The sequence below is a fragment of the Trachypithecus francoisi genome, unplaced genomic scaffold (assembly GCF_009764315.1).
Source record: "Trachypithecus francoisi isolate TF-2019V2 unplaced genomic scaffold, Tfra_2.0 Lachesis_group20, whole genome shotgun sequence".
NCBI lineage: Eukaryota > Metazoa > Chordata > Mammalia > Primates > Cercopithecidae > Trachypithecus > Trachypithecus francoisi.
This window is the reverse complement of record NW_022681466.1, coordinates 10,895,669-10,913,534: the sequence shown is the minus strand read 5'-3', so window position 1 is coordinate 10,913,534 and position 17,866 is coordinate 10,895,669. Positions and strand designations below refer to the sequence as shown.

Below are 17,866 nucleotides of genomic sequence, written 5' to 3'. Positions count from 1 at the left end.
GAACTGTGGCAAACCTGCCCTCCATATCCCAGATGGCCACTGTGTGCACAAACAGCCACTCCCCAAGTCCTCCTTGGGGCCCAGCTCCCTCTTCAGATGGAAATCATTGACCTCCAGCTCTGCATGGCCCCTGCATGGGTCCTCTTGTGCCTCTGTCAGGTGTGGCTGTTTTAGACTGTGGCCCTGGCCCAGATGCTGGTGTTGGTCACCATGCCGCTGGCCTCAGATACTGCTCTGTAGGCAGGATTGGGTTCAGTCCTTGGTGGGCCTCACTTCTGGCCTGGGTCCTGCTGCTGAAGCCCTCAGCTGGGCAGGCCCTCCGGCCTCCTTGCCTGGGCATGGGAGGGTTTATGTCTCCGAGCTGCTTCTCTGCTCCATGCCTCCCACTCCTTCAAGCCTCCACTGTTACCTCCTTCAGAAAGCTGCTCATTCCCCAGCCCACTCCAGCCCTCCCGGTGTCCACAGTGCTCTGTATGTCTTCTCTGCAGTGTATTGTACTTACTGGTTGAAATCACGGCAATGTGGACCTGTGCTGTGGCCCAGGCCCAAGTGCTTTGCTGGTGAGGAGCAAAAGCTGGTGCCAGCCTGTGCGGTGGGAGCAGTCCTGCTTACAGGCAAGCCGCGGAAGTTTAGAGAGGCTATGCAACTTGCCCAGCGCTTCATAGCTCCGGGAGGCAGGGTGGAGGGGGACAGTCAGCCTTCAGGCCTCACCCCTTACACTGCATCTTCTCCTGCCCTGTCTGGCTGCCAGCTTCCCCACCAAGACTCTGAACTGCTGAGGGGACAGGTTCCCACCACCTAGCCCAGTTGCACAGGCTGTTGATGTTTGTTGAATGCTTGAAGGAAATACGGTGGCCACTTGGACTTCCTACAGACACCTTCATTTTAATTAATATTTATTTATTTATGAGATATGAGATGGGGTCTTGCTGTGTTGCCCAGGCTAGCCTCAAACTCCTCAGCTCAAGTGATCCTCCTGCCTCAGCCTCCTAAGTACCTGGGATTACAGGCATGCACCACCGTGTCCAGCTTCCCCACTTTTAGAATGATGGAAGAGCTGGTCTGGGTCACCTTCAGAGTCTCCTGTCCTTCTCCACCTCCTCCCCCAGCCCGGTTATGTTTTCTTCCAGAGCCAAGGAGCCCTACTGCTGTGGCAGGTGTGTGACTTGGGGAGGGAACGGTTTTCCCACCAGTTGAACTGGGCCTCCAGGTGAAACTCAGGGTTTTTATCTTTCTTTCTTTCCATCTATTTATCCAACAAATATTGAGAGCCTAGGATACCTCACGCACTTGGTTTATGGTAGTGAATGAAACAGATACCTCCTGGCCTTCGTAGGTCATGGCTGAGTAAAGAAACAAATGAAAATATAATTACAACTTGCAACAAATGCCAGGCAGCTATGACAGAAAGTGACTGGGAAACTGGGGTCGGGGACTCCTTTAGCTTGGGTGGTCAGGGAAGGCCTCTCATTGAAGACTGAAGACCCTGGGAGTGGGATCTGAGGGATGCGATGGGGCCAGCAGCCAGGCAGGGAGGTGGCAGGTAAGAAGGACTGGACTGAGACAAGGTAGGGGGAGAACTTGGTCCCCGGGAAGCCGGGGTCCTGCTGGACCTTTGTAGCATCTGACACTCTCCTTCTGGAAATGCTCTTGATACAGTTCGGATGTGTGTCCCCTCCAACTCTCATGTTGAAATCGTTTGCCAGTGTTAGAGGTGGGGGCTGGTGGGAGGTGATTGGATCATGGGGGCGAATCCCACATGGATGGCTTAGCACCAGCCCCTTGGTGATGAGTGAGTTGTCTCTCAATTAGTTCTTGTGAGATCTGGTTGTTTAAAAGAGCGTCGTGCCGCCCTCATCTCCCCTCTTGCTGTGTAATGCGCCTACTCCCTCTTCACCTTCCACCATGAGTGGAAGCTTCCTGAGACCTCATCAGGAGCAGGTGCCAACACTGTGCTTCCTATACAGCCTGCAGAACCAGGAGCCAATTAAACCTCTTTTCTTTGTAAATGACCCAGCCTCAGGCATTTCTGTATAGCAATGTAAGAACAGCCTAATAGAGCTCTCATCCTTGGGATTTTGTAGTGTTCTCAGCCTTGTCTTCCTCCTTTTGAGGGCTCTTCCTTATCCCTCCTCACCAGCCTTTCGCTCCCACCACTGCCTCCTGGTATGCCCCAGTGTGACCCTCCTCGCCTGTGTAATCTGCTCTCATCCCGTCTTCTCACTTTGTGTTCTTATCCATGACTGTGGCTACAGCCCCTTTCATATTTTTTTGTAATCCCTGTGTGGTCTATTGCTGTGTAATAGATTATCCCCAAATTTAATGGCTTTAGACAACAATCATTTATTAGCTCATAGTTTCTGAGGTTCACGAATCTGGGAGGGGCTCAGCTGGGTGCCTGGCTCAGCATCCCTTCGAGGTTGCAGTTTATGTTGGCCAGGGCTGCAGGCATGGGAAGGCCCAAATGGGGCTGAAAGATCTGCTTCTAAGCTGGTGTCTCTCATTGGAGGATCTGCTTCCAAGCTGGTCTCTCTCATGGCTGCTGGCTGTGGCCCCAGTTCCTCTCCAAGTGGCCTCTCTGTAGGGCTGCCTGAGTGTTCTCATAACAGGGCGGCTGACTTCCTCCAGAGTGAGAGAAAGATGGAGGTCTTTTAAGACCTAATCTTAGAATTGATGAACCTTCACTTCTGCTGAATTCTATTGGTCACACAGACCAATGTTGGTATGACAGGGGAGGGGACAACTCTGGGCACCAGGAGGTGAAGACACAGGGGCTGTCTTAGAGCCTGGCTGCCACAGTCCCCAGTGCAGACAGTATTCTCTCCAATTTAGATGCTAGCACCACCCACTGACCAACCACCTTCCTGGACATTCCAGGGGCTCTTCAACCTCAGCATGTCCAATGTGAGCTCAGCCCCATCGGCCTTGAAACATCATATTGTGCCATTTCTTCTTTGTTTTGTTCTTGAGACAGTCTTGCTCTGTCATCCAGGCTGGAGTGCATTGCCGTGATCTTGGCTCACTGCAACCTCCGCCTCCTGGGTTCATGCAATTCTCCTGCCTCCAGAGTAGCTGGGAATTTAGGTGTGTGCCACCACGCTTGACTAATTTTTGTAGTTTTTAAGTAGAGACAGGGTTTTACCACGTTGGCCAGGCTGGTCTCAAACTCCGGACCTCAAGCGATCCACCCACCTGGCCTCCCAAAGTGCTGGGATTACAGGTATGAGTCGTCGTGCCCGGCCTCGTGCCATTTTTAACATAGGAAAAGGTGTAAGGAATAGCAGAGTGGACTGCAGGTAATAATGCGATAAATGACACCTTCACCGAGCTGAAGGCCCCTGCACTGTAACTTCCTGATGTCTTGGTCTCCCAAGCCCACCTTCTTCCTCACCCTATCACAAGCTGGCCCGCTATTTATGTAGCTGGACAAACCCGAAACTGGGAGGTGGCTTGCGTCTTCCTCATTTCCCATGTGGGTGGGACTGGTCACCAAATCCTGGTGTTCGCAGTCACTAATCTCCATCTGCCTTTCCGTAAGCCATTGGATCACCTGGGCTGCCTCCCCGCTGAGATTCCTGCCTTGTTTTTTCCCCTCTACCAGGCCCACATCAGCACCAGAGCATGCTTCCGAATACCCAAATCTGCATCATGTCCTGCTTAAAATTCCTCAAACGGCTTTTTAAAGTCCTTTGTACGGTGTTCAAGGTACTTCCTGATCTGGTTTCTGACTTATATGTCTGGTCTCATCTCCTGCTACCCCCAGTCCCAAACTTCCTCTGTTACTTGCATTCCCTAGATGACATTTCCCCTGCCCCTTCTGTCCAAGGCTCTGCACCTGCCCTCCTCTCTCCTCCCCTTCCCTCTCCTCTCTGATTCACTCCAGGGTTGGTCACCTGCCCTAGGAAGCCAGAACACCTCCCATGAATGCAGTACCTCTGCTTAGGTTCCCAGACGCCCATCACCCATGTCTCTCGATTGGCTTTTCACTCTTTCATGCACTCGCTCAAGCATGTTTGCTTAGCACCTGGGGTGTGCCAGGCACTGTTCTCAATGGCTTAGCTGTGGCATTCAGAAAAATAAGGCCCCAACCTTCTGGAGCTTGCCATCTTGTAGGAGCCTATACCCCGTCTCTCCCGGGGTTGTGGTTTACCTGTTCTCTCTGTCTACACTGCAGGCCCCACCACAGGCGCCTGTGGTATTTCCAGCTGTGCCCCGGTATCCATGCGGGAGGGACTCAAGAATGTTTAGCACAGCAGTGACTCTCTCTGGAAGGGCCAGAACCTGGAAACTAGATGAGTTGCTTGAAACCCAAGTGGCCTACCGAGCCAGCCATAGCCGGGCTGAGGATTTGCTGTTGTTGCTGCATTTTGGGGAACATTTCTGGTTTGGGGCCCACAGTGCTCCCTACCACTAGGGTTAGCCTCATGGCCAGGGTTCTGGGCCCCCAACCCAATGAGCCCGGGTCTGGCAGTCTCCAGCCTCTCCTCCAGAAACTGTTCTCCCGACCTTGGGGAAAATTGCTTTCCAAATTACAGCCCTCCACTTTACAAGCTTTAAACACAGCACCGAGGACACATAAATTACAGAAGGCCCTTCCCTTTCCTGTTGGATACGTTGAATAATGTAACATTTCAACAATACCAAAAGGTACACTGTATTATTAAAACACACTGGTATTAAAAAAGAAGAAGTGTAGCTACAGTAAAATTGTCACCGACTCCCACCAGATGCCAGAAGAATAAAACCCAAATTACTTTTGCCAGAGACAGGATTCCGAAGGCATGAGGGGAGCCAGGAACTCAGCTGGTTTCACAAGAGTGGTTTAAAAACAGGGGGAGGAGGTTCATTTATTCCGAATATTATATATTCCCTATAATCTTTACTACTAAAATGCGGTGTTCTGTGTTGTTTTTCTCTTGGTTAAAGAAAGAGCAAGTTTTGCTTTCTTAGTTTGAGTCCCATTTCAAACTCTGATTTTGGTTAGGAGCTTATGTTTTGCGGGGTGCAGAGGCTGAGGAGGAACTGGGGTGATGGAAAACAGAAGAGAGCAAAGCCAGCAGCCCTGAAAGGTATCATGAGAGGGATTAGCCAGAAAAGATGGCAGAAGCAGAGCCACTGGCACCCAGGGAGAAGCTAGTGTAAGAAAAACAGAAGGAAAGAGAACAGTGCCTGGCGGAAGTGCACCCCGGGCAAGCTCCAGAAGGCTGCACACCCTGAGGAAGGGCTGCAGCTGGGAGGGTGCGCAGCTCTAGTGCCTTTGGAGAATTCCATGGTTTCAAAAATGAATGTTGGACCAGGCCCAGTGCCTCACACCTGTAATCCCAGCACTCTGGGAGGCCAAGGCGGGTGGATCGCTTGAGCTCAGGAGTCCGAGACCAGCTTGGGCGCCATGGTGAAAGCCCATCTCTAAAAAAATACAGCCCCTTTCTACAAAAGCCCATCTCTACAAAAATGAGCCAGGCATGGTGACGCATACCTGTAGTTCAAGCTACTTGGGGGACTGAGGCGGGAGGATTGCTTGAGCCTGGGCGGTGGAGGCTGCAGTGAGCCGTGTTCAAGTCACTGCACTCCAGCCTGGGTGACAGAGTGAGATCCTGTCTCAAAAAATAAAATAAAGAAAGAATGTTAAATTCTTGTCATTACTCTCATTCTTTTTTTTTTTTTTTTTTTTTTAACTTTCTGGCAGGACTAGAAGGCTAAAAAGTTCTGCTCTCTGCAATAAAATGTACCAGCAAAGGTGCAGTTTGGGGAGAAAAGCACAATCTAAAATGTGCGAGTGGAATCCTCTGAGATTTTGCAAGTGCCATTTTCTGAGTCCCTCCAGGAAGCCAAATAAGAATGCGGGCATATTTCTGGTGATATCACTATCTTTGTTAAAAAACAAACAAAAAACAAAAAAACAAAAACAGATGAGCAAAATGACATAAAACCCAAACTTGATTTCTGATGATTTTAGGGTCCCCCTGGTCTTGGAGTCCCCTATGCTATGTCCCTAAATGGCTCTTTCACAAGCCCATGTCTGACCATCACAAAGAGGCCTGTGGCTCTGGTGGCCTTCAGAGGTCATTTGACTCCTTGGAGTATTAGGAGAAAGTGCAGTTGTGATTTAGCGCAAAGCCCTTTCCGTCGTCTTTCTGTGTGCCTTGGGCAGGGGGCAGGGAAGGTGACATCCCAGACACTTTAGGCGGGGATGGGGTTGCTACTGCACCTTGCTGAATGCCCGGCACCGGGGTCTGCATCTGCCACATAGTGGGCACTTCCTGTGAGTTGATGGGGGAAAGGATCAGGGATGTTCAGATGTCCCAGGTCACACAGTGATAGGCTGGGAGGAGAACCCAGGCCTGTGGGTCCTGCTCCAAGCTTTTCCCTTGCTGTTGCCTGAAATGTTCCAAGGCACACCAACCAGGCTGTTGCAGAGAGTGGAGTGTAGCATGCCCTGAGAAGATGAACAGCCTCAGAATTCAAGTTCTGCACTGGCAGGGCTGCATCTGCCCAGAGGGGGACCATTGTCTCCTTCCCCCATGCGCTGCTGTCAGTAGGCCTGGGGAGGGGGTAGTAAAATGGGGGGCTCCTCCTCAACTCACCAGCTACTTCTACCTCTCTGTTATGCCTCATCTTAAATCTTATAAATGAAGCCACATCCTCAGATGAGCCTTAATTTGTAAAAGGCTAGTGATGTCCCCTTGCATGCTGAAGTTCAAGTGTGGCCTTCTGTTTGGAGATCTGCGGGGGAAAAATCCAGGATATCTGTATACTTGGCTGTTGGTCCTCTCTCTGCACAGGAGGCTGTAAGTGCGAGGGTCTCGGGACGCCTGGGTTCTTATTCTGCACAGGAGGCTGTAAGTGCAAGGGTCTCGGGACGCCTGGGTTCTTAGGTGGGCTCAGTTAGCTTGCTTTGCCATGTAGAATGGGAAGGTCATTCCACCTCACCCCCACCTCTAGGAGCCTGAGACCATCCTGTGGTCAGATGCAAATCAGTGACAACTTCTTGATCCCACTTGTTGGTGTTCAGGTCACCCAGGATTTTTCTTTTTTTCTTTTTTTTTTTTTTCCTGAGACGGAGGCTCACTCTGTCCCCCAGGCTGGAGTGCAGTGGCGCCATCTCAGCTCACTGCAAGCTCTACCTCCCCGGGTCATGCCATTCTCCTGCCTCAGCCTCCCAAGCAACTGGGACTACAGGCGCCCGCCACCATGCCCGGCTAATTTTTTGTATTTTTAGTAGAGACGGGGTTTCACCATGTTAACCAGGATGGTCTCAATCTCCTGACTTTGTGATCTGCCCACCTCAGCCTCCCAAAGTGCTGGGATTACAGCTGGGAATTTTCATCAGAAACGTTACCCAGCTCCACGCCACTCACCCAGATTTGCCGCCTTCTTTGCAGCATTCATTTCACCAAAACTGCTGAGCGCCTACTGTGTGCCGGCACTGGCCAGGCACTGGGGCACAATGGTGAGCCAACACTGACGGGGGTGCTAAGGACAAGGATGAGGATGGTGGTTCGGCCAGGCCCTCCCCTCCCCCGTCTCAACACATTCTTTCCTAGCTGTGCTTGCCCCTTGCTTCTGGCTGCCCCTGGCCTCTGCAGCATCTTGGTCCACACAAGTCCACACTTCTGACCAAAGGCAACTCATGAGTCCAAGGTCGTCGGGGCCCGCTGGGGCCCGCCAGGGCAGGTCATCTGACTTCTGCCTTCTCTGCCCTTCCCCGGGACCTGCTGTCCTGGCCTACTCTCTGCCTGGCCAGTGCGTCTCACCTGGACTATCTGCCCGTGGATTCTGCTCCAGCTACCTTGTGTGCCTCACCCACGCCTCTGCCACAGCCCTCCTCAACCTTCCCCTGTCCAGGCTGGGTGAACATGCCTTGTCCCCAGAGGCTTCCTTCCCTCCTCTTCCCTCCCTCCGTCTCTCTCACTCCTTCCCCTACCTCCCTCTTCGTTTGTGTGTCTGCTTATTTTTTGGTAGAAGACTCTTTATAGCAATCCAAATGTTTATTTTTCCATCATCTCTTTTCAATGACAAGAATCTGAGAGGAGGTCTTTTGGGGCCAGAGCACCAGGGGCTGCCCCAGCTTCGTGCTGCCTCGGGAACAGTGCTGGCTGGTTCTGCAGCAGGCTGAAGTGGCCAGGCTGAAAGCTGGGAAGAGGAAACTGGCCAGCTGCAGATGGGGGCGCAGGGGTCTTTAAAATCCCACTCTGAGACTGAGGCCCTCCTCTAAGCCCCAGGGCACAGCCCTCACCCTTTGTAGGACACTCCTCACGCTTCCCAGCTCTTCTGGGGGCCCTGCCACCCATGACCAGCCTTCCGGGGATGCTTAAGCCTCTCCCTGGACCCCTATATTATTTGGGGGCTCTGTCATTAAAGCAAGAGGATTAGATCCTGAGGAAGCAGGTGGAGGGTAGGGTGCAGGATGGCCTGTCTGTGCTCATGTGCATATGTGAGCATGTGTGCACGTGTGTGTGTGTGTGTGTGTGTGTGTGTGTGTGTGTAGGGGACAGGATGGGGTCTCAGAATTCCCCACCTGACCTCCCAGAAGAGGGGGAAGTGAGGAGGCCTCAGAGGCTTTTGCCTGTGAAGGTCAACAGTGGGGTGTCCCTGTGTGCTCTGCTGTGCTCTGAGTGCTCCCTGTGTGCTGTGCTGTGCTGTGCTCTGAGCACTGCACTCAGCACATGGTGAGGGGCCATAAATACGGCTCAGAGAATGAGGAGGACACAGCTCGCTCCTGCGACAGACTGGACGCTTTTGTCCCCAAAAGTGGAGGAATGGCAGGCTGTGGCCTCGACCAGGCCCCGCCCACCCTGGTCCCTGCCACGGCGTGGGCTCGCCCTGAGAAGCCACCTGCAGCCCAGCCCAGCCCCCCACTCTGCTCCCACCCCTGCTGGGCTGCGGGGCCTCGAGAGCCTTTGAGGGGACTTGGTCACTGGGCCTTTTGCCTCCCACTGCAGTTCCACTCCTGCCAGCCACGAGCCTGGGGTGAGCCCTGAGGTCCCCAAACCCTGTGGCACCAAGGGGTCAGGCGTGGGGCACAGGGGCGCATGCGGAGGGGGCCATAGGCCCGTGTTCTGTGCTATGGGTGATGGTTGGTGTCTCCCACTGCGGAGTGGGGAAAAACATGCCATTACAATCAGGGACAAGCTGTTATCTCCCACTCAGCTCGGGTTGAGGAAAACAAAACCAGGCTGGGCCTATCGGTGGGGCTGGGACACAGCACCTTCGCCCAGCTGGCAGCAGGGGAGGGATGCAGGACGCACAGGACTCGCCTACCAACGCCAAGGAGGCTCGAGCCCATGCAGGGGTGGCTGTGCTGGGGTGGGTCCCCGCACTCTGGACTCGGCAGCCTGTGGATTGCTCGTGTCTCCATCCTCTAAGCCGGCGGCTGCAGTTGGGGCTGGGCACAACCCGTTAAAATGAAATAAACTCCTGTGAGCTTGGCTTGCAAGGCGTGGAGGAGAGGTGTGGGGGCGCCGGGAGCACCGCCTTCAGCTCGGCCTCTGGGGGGATGTGAAGACATTTGCACCCAGAGAAGGTGGCCTGGGTTTCAGGCATGACACGCAAAGGTCTCTGTGCTGGGGAGGGGAGCAGTGGGGTTGGAGCTTCTCTTGGGTTCCTTCATTACATCTCCCCACCCTGTCTTTGTTCCCTCTCATTCCTCCCCATTTCCTTCATTCAGGGGGTTAGGTTCCCTGGCCCTGGACTGGCTGCCAGGCTGGGCAGCGTCGGTGTCCATGTGGCCTCGGGGGATGACTGGGGATCCCAGGGATGGACTCTTGTTTCCATTCCTTCCTGTGGGCACCTCCCCTGCCAGGGCTGCTCTGGGGAGGGCAGCTCCATTCGCCTCAAAGGCAAGAGAACTGACGAGTCAGGAAGGGTGGCAGCTCCGACAGACAGCCCACCTCTCCCCGGGCTCTCCTCCCACCCAGGCCCTGGGCTGCTTCTGCTTTGGGGGTGGTGAGAAAGAGCAGCAGGGCAGGAGTCTCCCTGGACCACCTGCCTCCATCCTGGCTCTGGGAGCCCTGTCTGGGGAGGAGGCGACACTGAGAGTCAAAGCAAATGCTTGGAATCGCCTCCAGGACCAGAAGGGTATCCTGTGGCCTCCCTGAAAGCCCCGACAGGACCAGCGGAGACTTGAGGGCTTTCAGATGCTTCTGCTTCTCCGGTCACTGGGCAGCTGGAAGCTGGGGCTGTGGGGGTGTGGACACCAGGCTCAGAGGAGGCTTGGCACAGATCTTCAGTACCCCACAGACCTCCCTGCCCAGGGCCTGGTGCAGTGTGAGTTCTAGCCCTTGCCTTTTCTGCTCCTGCTGAGAATCAAGCACTTAGGTCACAGAGAAGCCTGCTGCCTGCTTTCTCTCCCCACCAGGCCAGGCCCCTTCCTGGGGCCCCTTCCTGCCCAACCTGGGCTGCCTTCCACCTCCACCTGAGTCCTCTACCTCTGTTCAGGTCCCCTGCCCCCAGGCCCTCTCCCAGCCACCTCCCTGGCTGCATTTCATCCATGGAACTGTTCATATTACTTACACTTTTGCCATTGAAAAGTGGCTCCCACGCCCAGCACTGGGCACTGGGCTCGGCACCGATGGTTCCTGAAAGGGCAGGTGTTCCCCAGGCATTGCTCCAGGGTTGCTGAGCTCTCTGGGATGCTGGTTCTGCTCTTCAGTGTGGGGGTTGTACTCCGTTCAGTGACTGGATTTTAGGAAAAGAAACAAATTGGTGAATTTATTATTGTTGTTGTCGTTGTTGTTTAAAACCCCGTTGTGAAATTTCTGGGTGCTGCCAGTGGTGGGGGCGATTCAGGGAGACACATAGCTCAGCCACTCCCTGGCCACCCCACTCTCATGACTCTATCCCAAAGACAGTCTCTCGGGTTGATCAGAGCGGATCTCCTAGATCGTTTTTGTGTCCTGTCTGGCTGACGGCACACATACACTGTTTGGGTTGGAGTAAATTAAGCAAACAAGACTTTCCAGGCTCAGGTCTACCCCCTGCCAGCCCCTACCAACTAAACAAACAGAATCCTCCGGCCCCCTCCGTTTCCCGGGAACTCCTGCTCTGCGGTGTGATAGTGGGATATGATTCTAAATAAACCCAGAAGAATTAATGGGGGAGTAACTTTTGTGGGTTCATTCATTCATTCATTTACTTATTCACTCAGAAAAATATGGAGCGAGCCCCAGCTACGTGCCAGGCACATCCTGGGCATTGGGGATTCAGCACTAAATCCAGCAGATGTGAATGCCTGCCCTCAGGGAGCCTGCATTCCAGCAGAGGCAAAGCGGGATGGCGGGATCCCGGCACATCCACATGAAGCCGGATGTGCTAAGTCCCGGGAGGAAATTCATGGGGAAAGGAGAAGGAAATGCCACAGGAATGCTGGTTATTTTGATGGGGTGTTCTGTTCCTGGATGGCCTCAGAAAGGTGCCATATGTGCACAGTTCTGAGGCAGGTACGCAGGGAGGCAGGGAGGGAGGCAGGGAGGGACAGAGGGAGGCAGACAGGGAGGGAGGGAGGGAGTGAAGGAGCCCCGCAAATGTGCAGGGAAGAGCATTCCATGCAGTAGACGTGCAAAGGCGTGGTGCAGGGGTGGGGTCGGGGAGGCATGCGCCTGCGTGGAGGGATGGCCAGGAAGCCAATGGGGCTGCAGGGGAGAGAGGGAGTGTGGTAGGAGAGGGGGCCAGACTGCCGAGAGCCCCAGAAGCAAAGGAGGATTGGCCGTGAAGCTGTCTACGAGTACACGGCCGCATTGTGAGACCTTGCATCTGATCTTCTTAGGAAGTCCCCAAATCATAGAAGCCCGACTCACCTGGCTTGCAGGCCGCTGAAGCAACTTTAAGTGTTTCTTCCAAATGATACAGGACACCAGTGAAAGGCTGTGTCACCAGATCAGGACAGTGACATCATCGGATGAATATTTTTAAAAGAGAGGGACAAAGTAGCTGGGGGAGTGCAGACAGTGGTGGGTCCTGGAATCTAGGCTGGATGGGGGAGGAAGTGAGAGCAGGCGGCGGTGGGAGAGGCGATGGGGAGGGGCCCGCGTGGTGGGGTGGAAGAGTTGCTGGGGGTGGAGGACCATTGCAAATGGGCTGGGAGAGGGGCGGACCCTGGGATGGACTGCACCGTTGGTTGTTCGGCAATAGGGTCCTAATGATGTGTTTTCTGCAAGTTTCCTTTTACTCCCCTGGGGCATAAAAAGCCAAGTGCCCTTTGGAGGGTGCCAATCCCTGGTGGCAAACGGTTGGCTTTGAAGCTGCCTCTTCCTTGTTTATTAACACCAAATGTTTGTTTTAGATCAAAAGGAAGATGTTTCCTTCAAAGGCATTTTTTTTACTTGCTATTTTCCCCCTGCAGGTTGAAATTCTGTCTCTGAGAAGCTAACAATCTTCCTGCGGTCGCTGCTCCTCCCCAGCAGCCCCCTCCTTGCCAAGGACGGTCCAGAAGGAGCCCCACTGGGGCCTCCCTGCACAGCAAAGCAGACCTCACCTCCCACTACCAGGTAAGGCGGTCCCACCTGTCCACCACGCCCATCCCCAGAGTTTCCATTTGTGGAGGAAATACATTTTAATGCGGCGATTTTATTTGACAGAAAGGGTTGCGGGGTAGGGACGTTCTGTGCTGGTCTCTAGTTTTCAGGTCATGGTGTCTTTGTGGAGTAGGAGGGGGGCCGTCGACGGATGCCCAGGAAGGTATGGGGTAGAATTTTTAAGGAGTGACCGCTCTTCGTACCCTGAAGCCTATCAGCCTGGCTTCGGGGCAGTTAGTCCTGGAAGGAGGTTGGGCGGGGTGTGGGGTCCACTGTCTGGTGTCAGCAGAGATGCTATAGAATCCAAGGTCAGGGCCTGACCTTCCCCTGCACGGTTCGTGTTCTGCTGCCCAGATTGCCCCGCAGCTCAAGGAGGGCCCTGAAGCCTTCGTGCGGCTCTAGAGGGGATGGCATGATGCCTCTGTTCCCACTCCCCCGGTTCAGCTCTGACACTCACTGCCAGTCAGCGTCCGACTCCACAGGGTTCGGGCAAAGCGCTTTGTAAGACGGCTCTCACTTCGAATGCAAGCTGCCAGGGCCACCTGCCCTTGGGACCAGTGGCAAATTCAGAGGTTCCCAGGACCCCTCAGTTTTGATAATTTGCTACAATTCACAGAACAACAACAAAAAGGCACTACACTAAAAATGGCAGTTGTATGACAGTTGTGTGATACACAGAGGTTGAGGTCGGGCAGCATCCTGGATACGGAGTATCCACACCCACTCGCCGTGGAGCTAGGATGCACCACCCTGCTGGTTCACCCACAACCAAAAGCTCCCCGAGTCATGTGGCTGAGCTGTCTCCAGCCCTCTCTGCTACCCTGAGGTGGGGAGTAAAATTTCCAAGCCTCTCGCCACGTGCACGGCCAGCCTCACGCTGGAAACCTCACGCTGGAAGCCTCACGCTGGAAGCCTCCTCAGGGTCCTTATTTGTTGCAGGTCAGCACATGGTCAGGTGTGGGCAGGAGTGGCTTTATGACTAACAGAAGACACTCCTATCCCTTGGAAACTCCAGAGGTTTTAGAGATCACCTCCCAGGAATGAGGGACAGACACCAGGTGAATTCTTTCTTAAACCCCCACGAGGTTCAGTGCAGCCCCATTCCCTGCTGATAGACAGGGCAAAGCTGTGGGTCATTGACCCCCATGCAGGGAGGACTGGAGCCCTGAAGCCTGCAGGCAGGCTTGCATCATGACCCTTTCTGGGCTGAGCAGATGATACCAGAACCCTAGGCAAAGAGATCAGAGGCCCAGACACAGGCTGGTCTCTCCAATACCCATCAAAAGATGCCCTTTCCAGAGCCCGCAGAATCGGAAATCTCTACGCACAATCTGGGTGCATCTCCAGGCATGTGCTGCTTGCTTCTCTCTGGTGAAGGCCACGGGTGCTCTTCTCTGCTCCAGGGCTCCCTGGGGTCTTCTTGCCATAGCTCAGCAATCCAGACTGTCCTGCATTATTCATTCTACAGCCTCGAGCCCCCGATGTGCTGAGCCCTGTTTGGGGTGCTGGAGACGCAGTGGAGACAAGGTCACGTTCTGGCCCTCATGGTGTTTATATTTAGCAGGGACATGGAGGATCAATGTGTGTTAGGTGCACATAATGCTGTGAGGATAAATGCAGCACGCTAAGACCAAGGTGAACGGTGGGGGCTGTGGCTTGCACAGGACAGAAGGGCAGGTCCCGGGTGCTGACATTGTGAGCCGAGACAGAAGGAAGGGAGGGAGGACCCAGGATGTCTGAGGGGAGAGCGTTCCAGACAGAGGGAATGGCCAGTCCAAGGCGCTGAGGCAGCAACATGCGGGCATGCTGGAGAAGTAGCAGGAGGGGCTGCTGTCCTGGGGTCTGGGGACTGTGCAGATGGAGGAAGGAGATGACGAAGAGGGTCCAGGACTGGATGCAGAGGCCTTTAGGTTGGGGCTGAGGATTTTGGATTTTGTCTTAAGGGTGATGGGAGCCACTGCAGGGTTCTGAGTGAGGGATTCAATGGCCTGATTTGGGATGTATGAAGATGGATGTGAGGGGGACAGAGTGGAAGCAGAGGGGATAGCTGAGGAGCCCACTATCCCACTCTATCCCCAGGAGCACTAGCTCTGCCACGGACCCAGGAGGAGAGGACTGGTGGATCTGGGCCCATGTCTGAGATAAGCCCTTAAACAATTCCCCTCCTCTGCTGAAACGGCTGTCACTCCATTCCGTAAACCATCAGGGACCCCTCAGGGAGCCCAGAGGGGAAGGCCACACACCCCAGCCGGTACCAGGACAGAGAAGCAGCAATGTGACTGCTTAGAGGACAGGAATCCCACTCCTCGTTCTGGCTCCTTCTGCCCTGGGGCTCGCCACAGTGTCATGGTGAAGGCAACGCTGGTGTGCCATCAGCCACGGCTCCTGGTCAGGTCACTCTGTGCCAAGATCACTGTGCTTACAGGCTGTCTGAGAAAATGTATACTAGACACGAGGTTTGGGCCTGGCCTCAGTGCAGGACGAGCGACCCCCTGAGATCATGCTCTGTCTCTGGAACCTCAGAGGCCTAGTTCCAAGAAGATGCTTGCAGCTCCGTCCCTAGGGGAGGGCCCCAATGTACAGCGTCCTGCAGGCCATGACAGTGGCACCATCTCCCGTGCTCCTCTGAAAATGCCACTTCCTGCTGCCTCCAAGAAGGAGGTTGCAGGGCCCAGCCTTACCTTTCTGTGGGTCTGAGAACCTGTGTCCCCCAAATAGGTAAATTCTTGGGGTCATCAACAGTGAAAGCACAAGACCAGCCCACCACCGAGGGAGGGTCTGGGAAGTCCAGGGGCTGGTAGGGTCACCCCACAAGCTCTTTTGGACCTGAGCTGCTTCCCTCGGTGTGTTCACTGTCCAGCCCCTTGTTGATTCCAAAGGTGTGCTCTGAATTGTGAAGCGAGGAATCTGCCTTTCAGAGTCTTCCTTTTCTAGGAGGGCGAGGTCAAGGGGCGAGAAGGAAGCCCCTCTGAGCAAGGAGCAATGCGGTCCGAGGCCTGTGTGTGGCTTTGAATCTCTGCCTGTCTTTTATTCACCTTCAGGAGGGTGGGTGGTGGGTGTCTGAAGGAAGAGGGCCAGGTACATGTATCTGAGGTCAGGTGTACCTGCAGACACCCTCCTGCCCCGCGTGCTCCTGGGTTATCCCTGCGGCCTGGACATGGGCTTCAGAGAAGGGGCTGCCAGAACCACCTTCGGGCTACCAGAGCTCTGGCATGTGGATGCCATCGATGGCCCAAAGGAATGTGACTAGAGGAAGGGGCTTCCTAAGAGGGACTTGGAGATTAGTGATGGAGAAACCCGGAGGGAAAAGCCTGCAGGAGCTTTTGCCCCAATGAGGCGCGCCGGCCTTTCTGATTCAGGAATGGCCTTGGCAAGGAGGCCTTTGCGCGAGACTCCCCATCACTGCAGGCGAGTCCTGCTTCGAAGGAGAGTGTGGGGAGGAAGCCGTTTCCGCCTAGGACATTGCCTCAGCCCCGGTTCATTTCCTCTGCCTTGGAAAGGGTCCTGTCAATTAGATCCCATTTTAAAGCTCATCCCTTTAAATGTGGATTCAATTTGGGTTTTACTGTATAGTAAATTCTAAGTCCTTATTAAAAACATGGATGGAAATTAATCTGCTGCAAAACGAGATTTGTCTGTTACATGCAGTGGCTGAGGCCTGGGGCAGATGCGTCTTTCAGGTCCACAGGGAAGAGATGGACCTGAGCAAAAACTCCAGAGGAGGGTCATCTGCTCCTCCAACCCTGACCCTTCCCTTCCTTTCCTGTCCCCTTCACCACTCTCATGGGGTAATAGGAATTTTCCTAAACCACATTGCAGTCCATTGTTGGGGTCACTCAGAGGAGCCAAGGAGTGTGGCCGGTTGTCTCTGCTCCAGATGTTTTTGGGGATGGGAGCACCTTTGTTCTGGAGCTGAGATAAGCAAAATCTTCTGCCCTGATGCAGACAGCATGAGACGGGAGCGGGGGCTGCCGCGCACGCCATGGGGCTGAGAGTGAGCCTGCCATGGTAGTGCAGCTTACACTATCCAAACTCATCCATCCACCCCGGCCCTCACCCTCAGGGACGCACCCATGAGCGGCAACACGTGACTTCCCATAAATCATCTCCGAATGAGCGTGCTTCCTGCACTCGTCCATCACGCCCGTCTCTTGTCTGCTTGTTTTTAAAAGCTGTTAAACTGGAATCCATCACAGCGGAGCACGGCACCCTCGAGGGCCAGCCCTGAGACACGGGCTGCCCGCATCAGCTGTGGGAACGTGCGCGGGGCTTTCTGGAGCACAAGCCTGAGCATTGCCTGGCGGCAGGAAGAGGGAGATCATGGCTTCATCTAGTTACACCAGAAGTGGATGGGACGTTGCTCCCAGGCTTGCAGTGAATGCATTCCTGCGGCGGGAGCTTGTCCTACGTGCTCCTGGGTGGAACAGGCGGTGCCCAGCCGCAGGACGTTGCTGGGGTCTCTGCTTCCTGCAGGGGCATCTTATTTCCTTCTTGGATCCAATATTTTAATGAGAAGACTTTAGTTTGAGCCAGTCTTTGGAGATATGGGTCCTAAAATCTTCCGTGATTCCTTTTCTATTGATAAATATATTTGGAAAATATTTAGGAAGGGTGTCAAGCTCAGCCACTTCATTCCCTCATTCTGATCCTGCCTAATTCTGCCACCCTGCCCTTTTGCTTGCTTGTTCTCAGAACAAGCTCTGAGGATGTCCCTGTGAGAAAGAGGACGCAAGACAAGGACCTGGAGCCCCACTGCATTGCTTCTGTTTCTCCCTTTCTTCCTCCTCCTCCTGTTTTCCTCTTTTTTTTTTTTGAGACGGAGTCTCTCTCTGTTGCCTAGGCTGGAGTGCAATGGCGCGATCTCCACTCACTGCAAGCTCCACCTCCCGAGTTCACGGCATTCTCCTGCCTCAGCCTCCCAAGTAGCTGGGACTACAGGCGTCCACCACCATGTCCGGCTAATGTTTTGTATTTTTAGTAGAGACGGGGTTTCACTGTGTTAGCCAGGATGGTCTCAATCTCCTGACCTCATGATCTGCCTGACTCAGCCTCTCAAAGTGCTGGGATTACAGGTATGAGTCACTGCACCCTCTTTTTTTTTTTTTTAAATTGATCTTTATTTATTTTTTTTGAGATGGAGCCTTGCTCTGTCACCCAGGCTGGGGTGCAGTGGCGCAGTCTCAGCTTACTACAACCTCTACCTCCTGGGTTCAAGAGATTCTCCTGCCTCAGCCTCCTGAGTAACTGGGATTACAGATGCACGCCATCACGCCTGGCTAATTTTTGTATTTTTAGTAGAGACGGGGTTTCACCCTGTTGGCCATTCTGGTCTCGAACTCCTGAGCTCAAGTGAT

The 17,866-nt window shown here is 54.1% G+C and overlaps 1 protein-coding gene across 7 annotated transcripts in view; it reads left to right on the top strand.

The window, feature by feature from the left end:
* RBFOX3 (RNA binding fox-1 homolog 3) overlaps nucleotides 1–17,866 on the top strand; it is a 521,374-nt gene that overhangs the window by 117,165 nt on the left and 386,343 nt on the right. For 6 of the 7 annotated variants that reach the window (XM_033182482.1, XM_033182481.1, XM_033182479.1 and 3 more), the window contains one exon: nucleotides 12,341–12,485. The gene's annotated coding sequence lies outside the window, so the exon portion shown is untranslated. Of the gene's footprint in view, nucleotides 1–11,606; nucleotides 11,949–12,340; nucleotides 12,486–17,866 lie in introns of those variants that run through there. The other variant, XM_033182473.1, reaches the window with a different exon arrangement.